Genomic DNA, 9,481 nt, shown 5'->3' with positions numbered 1-9,481 from the left:
ACTGCAGCTTTAAAGTTCTTTCTAGTGAATCAAAAACATTAACCAAGAACTGTTACTGTGTCATGTTATGCTGTGAAAAGTAATTGAAAAGTAAACACTTTTTTAAAATCAAGAATTGTGTTAAATTTATTTCTTATTTTGCTGAAATGATCTAATTTGGCAAAAGACTGCTTAGGGCAGTAAATGCAATAAGAATTGAATTCCTATTTTCCAAATATTTCTCAAAAGACTCACTAATGTAACCACTCAGGAACTGGAATTGTTAAAAACAATCAAAATCAAAACTTGAAACATAAAATTCCTAAGCATTCCCATTCCTATAGTTGGTGGTTTAGAATAAAACCCTTACCAGAATGTTTGTGGATAGTAATACAGTGCTGCCATCTACTTCTTGATCACATAAAGTGGTCAATACTAGAAATAAAAGACAACCATAATACTTGTCACTTTACAAACAAATGTTTCTCATCTGTAAAGTGCCTGTAGCAGCATACAATATATAGAATATGAGTCTGTGTTGTCAGTCCTTGCTAAAGTAAAATTATTTTCACATACAGTACCATAGAAATCTGCATGACATCAGCCATGTGATGTAATAATAGCATACAGAGATTCTCGATAAGATTATTCTCATCAGATTTGTGAAAAGGTGAAACAGAGAGTATGTGAGAGAGAAGAGACCAAAAGGTTATTCATTGTACCGAATGTTATTGAAATGATTTTCCCAGGGACTTAATCTCCCTTCATAACACTTGAACATGGACATGTAATCTGGGAGAGGGATAGAAAAAGACAAAGAGAGAGAGTCAGAGAGATAAGAGAGAATAAACTTGTGCTGTTTAAAACAATGATATTTATAGAGTACTGGGACATTTTTTATGTTAAAGAACAATGGTGAATTGTTTATCCTTTAAAAATTGTTCATTGTGTTCTTTCTCACATCCAGCTTCTTTCATTAAAATATTCCTGGGTCAGATGGGTCATATAGGTTAAGCTATTAACCTTGTTGTTATGTAGTCAAAAGTTGAATGTTGTGTACCCTTTGAACTGATTTGCATAGATTTCGATAATTTCCTGTTAACTGCACCCCAACATAAGCCTGGCACTGGCGCTCTGGCTCTCTGCCAGCAATTATTCTAGAATGTCCCGTATCACATTGACCTTGGTCCCGTATCTCACACCTCTGAATGCTGCACATGCTGGAGAGGATCAAGGGTGTTTGAGTAGCTCTCAGCTCTCATAAGCAGCATGGGAGATTTCACCAGACATGTCCAACATGAGGAACAGAAAGACAAGGAAAGAGAAAGTGAGAGAGAGTCTGTTATTATACATGAAGTTCACTGAAATTGTTGATAATGCTTAAAAAAACTTTTTTCCCCCCAACATCAAGGTTCTAAGTTTACATTTAAATTCAATTTAGTCCAAAAATCTGAGACCACTTTTGAAAATTTAGTAGACTTTTTTCATTAAAAATTATATTATTAGCATAACAGTTTGAAAAAAAAAGTTCAGTTGAAAAATTTACTTTGTTGTATGTTCACATGATTTATTTCAAAATTTGCTTATTGTTTGGTATAAGTAGAGCACATTTTTGACATGTTTTACATGCTTTTTTGTTATACTTACACTATTATATTATTAGGTTTACATTTGAATTTTAAATCCATTTAGTATTTTTATTTGCAGTTCATTTAAACTAATATGAGGTCAAAAAAGACCTCCACACAGTGGTTAAATTGTAAAAAAAAAAATTCAGGGGGGGATGTAGTAGTCAATTTCTTTGGTGGTAACTAATTTTACACTGATTACAAAATTTGTCTCATTTTTAAACAGATTTTTATTTAATGAAAAATTAGCTTTATTAAATGAACTATTATTTATAAGCTGTTTTCCTTCTGGGGCCTGAAAGGGAGGAATTTTGGTCAATATTGATAATTAAACGATATTTTGATAAATGTGTTTTTTTCGCCTTGGCTGGTTTAAGCTTGGCATAGATAAATAAATTTGACAACAAAACCGCCAATAGGTGGCAGCAAGTCTGTTTTGATAAATGATTTAGTGAATTATTCAAATAAAATGATTCGTCCAAAACTGCTGATTCAATCGGAAACGAAACAAGAAGGGAGTCCAACTAATAACCGCTGAATCACTGGCTCACTCTATTCGTTCAAAAACAGATTAATTCAAGGAACGAAACACCGTGTTGCTCTGCACTGTTGTATAAAATTAATAGCCTGCTAATATTCAGGAAAGTACATTGCTTGTGCGATGAATATAAAAACATAAAAACTCATACATGGGTATTTTTTCTTTCATTGCTTGAATTATAAGGGCATTCTAACTGCCTTCTAGCTTCATAGCGCAGTCGGTGACACTCGATAATGTCAGCTCTCCTATCGTCTCTCAGTCCATCACAATCACACACAATAACGTTATGTCAGGGGAATGTCTTTAAATTCTAATCAAGGAAAAATCATACCTTCTGCTGTCTTCTTTTTAAAGAACTTCAAAAGTTGCTGCTTGAACCATTTTGCGCGAAAAATGACGAAAACTTGCTTCCGCTTGTGCGCAGCTCTGATTGGCCAATCGCTGTTATTTAGTTCGTAAATGGTCATAAATGGTCTCAAATAGAGAATTTGAGAATTGTAACATTTAATTTGCATGATAAGTTTTACATAATACACAACATTAATAATCTAAAGGGGATGGTAAGGGGGATGGTGGTTTTACAGAGGGAATGCTTTTTGTCTTTTTTTTTTCAACTAGGGGGATGCCATCCCCCGCATCCCCCTCAATTCGTGTCCTGCCTCCACACAGAAAATTTTTAAAGAGTTTAAAGAGTTTTAAAGAGTATTATTATGCTAAGGTTACTTTAGAAACTATTTTTTTTAAAGGTGGTTGCACATCATTGTCACTCCATTAATTGAGAACAATACAAATTTATGTGCAATTAAAAAAATAATATCTGTTCCAAGTGAACTTTTTCTAAAAGGAGCACCCTTTCATTATTCATATTAGTCTTTATTTAGTGAGATAACTTTAACAAGAAGCATAAAATGGTGGTAAGTAACGTCAAAGTAAAATCATAATAGTGGCATGCTAAAAAACCCCCTGAGGAATTAAAGCCAAAACCATGAGAGTGTAGCTAACTGATGCAGATGATTTTATTAGAGAACATGAATGGCTCTCCATCAGTGGTGTATTTTCAGCAGCATTGATTTAATCAATAGGTTTAGTGCTCTAATGAGATCTATCATCTAAAACAGAATATTCACACACACACACACACATACACACACACACTCACAGCCCTAGGTTATAGTATAGTGTGTAGAGGTTAGAGTCAGAGGTCAAAGGCTGGTGGTGAAATAAGATGTGACTCGCACAAACACTCTCCAAATGGTGAACCACACACGGCACGGAAAGCACTGTGAGCAAAAAATTGTTTTGCTTAAAAATAACTTGTGAGACATGTATTTAACTTGCAGTGTTATATTCAAAGCCAAAGTCACGAATCCTGTGCCTGCCCTTCCGTTCACTCACCACCAGAGATCACCCGCTCATTATGATGGACTCTTGCACCACACTACTATTGCACTTCACACCGGACTACATTTCCCATCATCCATTGCACTGATTACACACACAGCTGCAACCAATCAAACACCCTACATAAGCCATGGACTTCCTCTCTCTCACTGGCGAGTATTGTTTGCACTTATCGCCACGTCAGTGATAGCAACGTTACGGAGCCATTTCCGAGTTTTGTCTAGTTCCTAGCTCTAGTCTAGTCACGTCTAGTTTTGTGCCTGATTGCCTGTTTCCTGATCTCCTGCCTGTCTTGTATTCTTCTTTTGCCTAGCTCTCTGGACATTGTTTGCTGATCTCAGACCCACACTAGCCTTTGGATTACTCTTCGTCTTGCCTCTTCTTTTACTGTTTGCTGTGTATCGACCCATGCCTGTTTCATGACCACGCCTTTAAATAAATGCATGCAGATGGATCACCACGTCTCACGTCTCTGTCGCCCCGTCAATATAACAAAGAGTGAAAAATTTAAGGGGGTCTGAATACTTTCCGTACCCACTGTATATATGAGAGAGTTGCTTTTTAAAGGGGGCTTTTTGAAAGGTGAAGTGTGTAATTGATGGTACTGGTGACACAGAATGGAACTGAAAAAAATATATCTTATAGTTGATGTTTAAATTTGAGGGACCAAGGACTTTTTTTTTTTAGGAAGACGCTAATCTTTTACATAATATTTTATCTTTTGCAGCCAATTTCTGCTGACTGGAAGGGCAAAGAAAGAAGACACAGGATGATCTATGCACTTCATTAACTGTCAGCATTGGTAATTATACATTTTTTATTTATGAATCTATAAAATAAAAAAGCTTGTTAGAATTTTGAAATTGGAATTATGTTTATTATAATCAGACATAATCAGCATATATTGAGCATGTTTGCAATGCAGATTTCATGTCACAAAGAAATATTTTTTATTAGTTTTATCTTGTCTTTAAATTTCATATGAACTTTCATAACATGTTTTCTCTCTAGGAGTTAACAGAGACTGTGATGTCCTCAGCGCAAAAACCACAGATTCAAATAATAAGGAACGTGACAGGGGCCTGACAAACTATTCTTGAGTTGTATTTGCCGTGGAAATATTCTACCACAAATTTCAAGACCAGCAGATATTTAAAGATGAAACCTTGTGCACCTCTCACTTTAGAAATGTTCTTTTTCCATGCTCACATTTCTTGATTCTCTTTTGAGTGTTATATTTTCTCATTTCATCCTTGGATATGTTCCTGTGCAAGTGGTCTTTTCATGACTAGACAGCGTTTTTTAAAGATTCTCTTTTCTATGACGTTTATTAAGCCTCAAACTACAGGTTTCTCAAAGGAGGTATATGAAAAGGTAACACCACTTATCAGGTCTGAACGTTTGGTTCCCCAAGCATTTTATTTTTTAAATCTGTGATGTTAAAGATCTGTGCTTCAGCTTACACTTGTCTGACCTAATGTTCATTTTTAGGGGACGTTTCACCAATTGCATGTGTTTTGTTGATGATCAAACTAGACTTGGACTCTGAGGAAGATCTCAAAGCATCGCCAAGCTTTTTAAAGCTTTTGGAGAGATCGAAGTGAATCAACAGGTCATAATTTATCTCACTCTGAACCTCTTACTATTGTAATGTGTGCACTTTCCTTGTCAAATTTTGAATAATAATTCAGTTATAGAACTTCAATCAAAATGTCCCTTTCTTTTGGAGAAATTAGCTCTTGCTGTGAGACTGGAAAATCTGTTTAAAGCAGACTGGAGATGGAAACATGACTGTGGCAGAATGTCACTTTTGACTGTTTGAATTGTTTTGATGTCTAATATGATTGGGAAATGGACTTGTTCTGTGTTCCAGAGTTATATTTGCTCAGTATTGAAGACAAAGGGGTCATATTTGTAAATTGCTAGGAAATGTTGACCAGTTTTCATATTAATTGCATGTCTCTCTTGTGTCTTTAAACATCTCACCATTTAAATAAGGAAATGTGAAGAGGTCCTAAAGGGAAAGCTTGGTCTGTATATGCATGCTGTTATTTTCATTCATTTCATAATTTATTACACAAATATGTTCTAGACAATTTAATGCATGTCAAACTGTTCTTTTCCGTTTCCCTCTATATGTTCTAAAGCTTAAGACTGAGGCTTGTTTATGTTTTTTCTTCACGTTCTATAAGTTCATCCTTCTGCTCTGCCTGAGCTTTTGCCTTGTTTGTTTGTGCCTTTTAGTTCCTCACTTTCTTATGAAGTTGCTATACGTTAAGCATAGACCTAAAGCAGCACCGTTTTCCTCTGTCTGGTCCCTGCCCACCACCTAACCTAAGCAAAACTATTGCTAAAACTGAAAAACTGCATTGAAACTGGATTCTTTATTCACTGCATGCATCTAACAACTTTGAAACTTTGCGTTCAGTAAAATCATCCAGACAGTTACCTATGGTGGACATACCACTCAAGTAGTGACTCTTTGATGATGTCAGAGATGATTTCTAATGCGATTGTGTTCCGTCTCTGGGCAATGATTGGCTGCCGGGATCTGAATGACAATAAGGACTCTTTCAGGCCATAAGCCTCACTGTGGAATACAATCTACAACTCATATTTTGGATATACAGTATATTGCTGCATCCATATTTTTAACCACTTTGACCCTGGATTTATCTGGCAAACTCTTGAACGCTTCATTTCTCCCAGACTTTTTGTAGTCAGTCTGTAGTTGCCAATAATGGGAGCTGCTCGGGTGAAGCGGCGTTTCAGTGCAGTTGTGGACACCCCTCCGGACGAGGAGGAAATCATGAGGCTGGCGCAGAGTGATGATGTCACTTCCTCCCAGTCAGGCACACTTCCTTCACCCAACTGCAATGGCAAAGGGCTCAACCTTCACGATAGCAATGGAGGAAGGAGCGGAGAGAGGGATGAGGATGATGATGACGTGGAGGATGACGATGATGAAGAAGGGGGAGGGAGGAGGGGAGGAGGAGGAGGGTGTGGCTCGGCGCTCGTGGGGGAGTCTGGGGCAGAAGGGAGGTGGGAGAGAAGCAAGAGAAAGTCCTCGTCTTCCCTCTCGCCTTCACCGCCCCACGAACGTCGCGGCCAGTCCCGCCGGCCCCGCCGGCCCCGCCGGCGCTTTGTAGGCAAGGAAGGGCACTGCAACGTCACCTTCGTCAACATGAGCAAAAGGGGCCAGCGCTACCTCACCGACCTCTTCACCACCTGCGTGGACATCCGCTGGCGCTGGATGCTCGTAGTGTTCACCCTCTCCTTCTTGCTCTCCTGGCTTCTCTTTGGTTTCACGTTCTGGCTCATCGCCGCCGCTCACGGGGATCTGGCACCCCCGGCATCATCTTCCTCTTCTCCTTCGTCTGTTTCCTCCTCTCTGGCTCCTCTGGAACCAGTAGAGGATTCCAGCCGGGTGGAGACGGTGGCAGAGACGGAGGAATGCTGCTTTCAGCAGGTGAACAGTTTCATGGCGGCGTTCCTCTTCTCTCTGGAGACGCAGACGTCTATAGGATACAGCTTCCGGAGCGTTACCGAGGCCTGCCCCCTGGCGGTGCTGGCTGTCGTGTTGCAGTGCATTGTGGGCTGCATCATCGACACTTTCATCATCGGGGTGGTAATGGCTAAGATCGCCAAGCCCAAGAAGCGCAATGAGACACTGGTGTTCTCGGATGTGGCCGTGGTGGCCATGAGGGACGGGAAACTCTGCATGATGTGGCGAGTGGGAATCTTGCGAAAGAGCCACCTGGTGGAGGCCCATGTGCGAGCACACCTACTGAAGGTCAGTGAGATGGTGTGTTTGTGTCTAGTTTTTATTATTTTTATTTTTTGACCTGTCAATCAGTTTATTCAAAAATAGAATAAACACAACCTTTGGGTTACGAGACCAACTCTCTGACCATTAGGCCACGACTTCCCCGCAGTGCAGTTCACAGTTTACATACAGTGACTTGTGTAAACTTTACACTTTACATGCAGTCAAATACATATTCTACGATGAGCATGTAATGAAGAAAAAACACTTTAAAAGTGTCAAATTCATGAAAAGACTATCTCATTAAGTAGTTTGCCATAATCTTTTATTATTATTTATTAGAAAAGAAACCAAATTGGTTATCTGGAAATTTATAAGTCATGTAGTCCAACCAGCATGTAGAAAAAAAAACTATATTTATATGTCAAAGAGACCCCAATAGACCCTCATAACTGTGCGTTAAGGTCACTAAGTTTAAAAAAAAAAATGAGATAATTTTATGTTTTATTGATAAGGCTATAGGTTATTTTAGGTTGGACACTGTCCCCTCCATATGGGACAAGAACTGATTCTAACCACAATTTTAAAGTCAATTTTACAGTGGATGTTGATTTTACTTTGAGATAAGAATGATTGGAAAGAGTGAATGAGAGAGAATGAGCAGGGGTGATGCCAGCAAATAGAACTGTACCTTGGTGGTACAGTGGTTGTAATACAATAGTATTTTAATATAAATGACCACTATACTCATTCACTATGCTATTTACTTTACATTCCAAGGTATTTCAAAGAATATCATTACATTGCCATTGTAGACTACCATGTGCAAAAACCATGGCATTAACATGGTACTTTTTTGTTTGTGAAAGTACGTTTGGGGTTTATTTATTTATTTACTGAAAATAATGAATGCTTTTATTCAGCAAGGATGCATTAAATTGACCAAAATAGTCAGTAAATACATTTATAATGTTACTATTTCAAAATACTAAATATCTTTATTTCATATAAATGCTGTGTTTTGAACTTTTTATTCATCAAAGAATCCTGAAAAAGTGCATCAGTTTTCACAAAAATATTAAGTAGCACAACTGTTTTCAACATTGACAATAATAAGAAATTATTGTTATTAATTATTATTTCTTAAGCAACAAATCAGTATACTAGAATGATTTCTGAAGGATCATGTGACACTGAAGACTGGAGTAATGATGCTGAAAATTCAGCTTTGTCATCACAGAAACAAATTACATTTCAAAATATATTAAAATAGAAAACATTTATTTTAAGTTGTAATAATATTTCACAATATTACTGTTTTTACTGTATTTATCCCACGCAGTCTGGTGAAGATAAGATACATCTTTCAATACTTTATACAATCTTACCAATCCCAAACTTTTGAAGGGTGTTGTAAAAAGAAAATACCTTGCATAAAGGCAGAATACATGGCAAGATGAGAAAGAGCGAATGAAAGAGAAAAGCAACGAGAGAGATTGACATCTGGACAGTTGGTGTGGTTAATGAGTGCTTGTGTTGTTCAACCTCATACCGGAGGTTTATAAGATATGCAGAGGGGATTAATTTTACCAGAGCAAACCATTGTCTCGCTTATCTGCCCTGTATATGTGTGTGTGTGTGTGTGCATATGACTTAAGTAAAGTGAAGTGAAGTGACGTGTGGCCAAGTATGGTGTCCCATACTCGGAATTTGTGCTCTGCATTTAACCCATCCAAGTGCACACACACAGCAGTGAACACACACACACAGCGTGAACACACACTCGGAACAGTGGGCAGCCAATGCTGCGGCGCTTCAAGTGACCAGTGTGGGGTATTGCGTGGCATTAACTGTGAATTGTGTTTGTCTAAACCAAAACGGAAAATGTCCTTAAGGAATGTTTCATTAAAATCTACCTTGTGACAAAGCCCACAAAAGTCCTCCACATAATCCTCAACGGAGCGATTACCTTGACGCAGGCCGAGGAGGCGTGAAACTGCTGGGTTCATTTTGTGTGGTCGTGTATTCTGTAACGAATCAATCCACTGAAGGCGAGCGTAGTGAGAACCCAAGTGCAGTTTTATTTACAGTGATTCAAACATAATCCAAAACAGACGAAGACTAGAAACACAGACTTGACTTGACGAGGCATGAACAGACTTGACT

At 38.1% G+C, this 9,481-nt stretch overlaps 1 pseudogene; it reads left to right on the top strand.

Moving 5' to 3' along the window:
- Positions 1-5,565: 5,565 nt before the first annotated feature.
- The window catches only part of LOC107744689 (inward rectifier potassium channel 2-like), a 14,770-nt pseudogene continuing 10,854 nt past the window's right edge, over positions 5,566-9,481 (top strand).

The sequence above is a fragment of the Sinocyclocheilus rhinocerous genome, unplaced genomic scaffold (assembly GCF_001515625.1).
Source record: "Sinocyclocheilus rhinocerous isolate Xijiao unplaced genomic scaffold, SAMN03320098_v1.1 scaffold498, whole genome shotgun sequence".
NCBI lineage: Eukaryota > Metazoa > Chordata > Actinopteri > Cypriniformes > Cyprinidae > Sinocyclocheilus > Sinocyclocheilus rhinocerous.
This window is presented reverse-complemented; position numbering and strand designations above follow the sequence as displayed.